Here is a 460-nt window from a genome sequence, read left to right as displayed (position 1 = left end):
ACCCACAGTGACCCCCTTGTCACATTCCACCCGGGGGTGGCCCACAGTTGTGCCCTCCTTCCACCTGAGTTGTTCCTGCATGCAGGTCCCAGGCCCCAGATGTCCCTCTGGGAGGGGGTCCTGCTAGGGCCTGAGCCTGGGTGGTAGGCACAGGGAGAAGGCTCAGGGCAGAGCCCCTGTACACTGCCAAAGACGCTAGCCCTCCCGGCCCTGGTCTGCAAAGCAGCGGATGGCTGCTGGGCCAGGGTCACAGCCTCCTTTTCCCCGGGCCTCTAGTGTCACTTGGGGACCTCGGAAGTGGCCAGAGGAGGGGTCATGACTCTTTTAGGCCAGGTGTCCACTCGGGAAACTGCAGCCGAGGCCGTGCGGCCACTGACACCTCGCTATCTGCCAAGGGGTCAGGGCAGCGCCCGGGTTCCCACTCGCCCGACGTGGCAGCGGGGAGGCGGCAGTGCCGAGG

Source organism: Fukomys damarensis, unplaced genomic scaffold (assembly GCF_012274545.1).
Source record: "Fukomys damarensis isolate Sample0158 unplaced genomic scaffold, DMR_v1.0_HiC HiC_scaffold_16, whole genome shotgun sequence".
In the NCBI taxonomy this organism is placed as follows: Eukaryota; Metazoa; Chordata; class Mammalia; order Rodentia; family Bathyergidae; genus Fukomys; species Fukomys damarensis.
The sequence above is the reverse complement of the archived record's forward strand: the minus strand, read 5'-3'. Positions refer to the sequence as shown.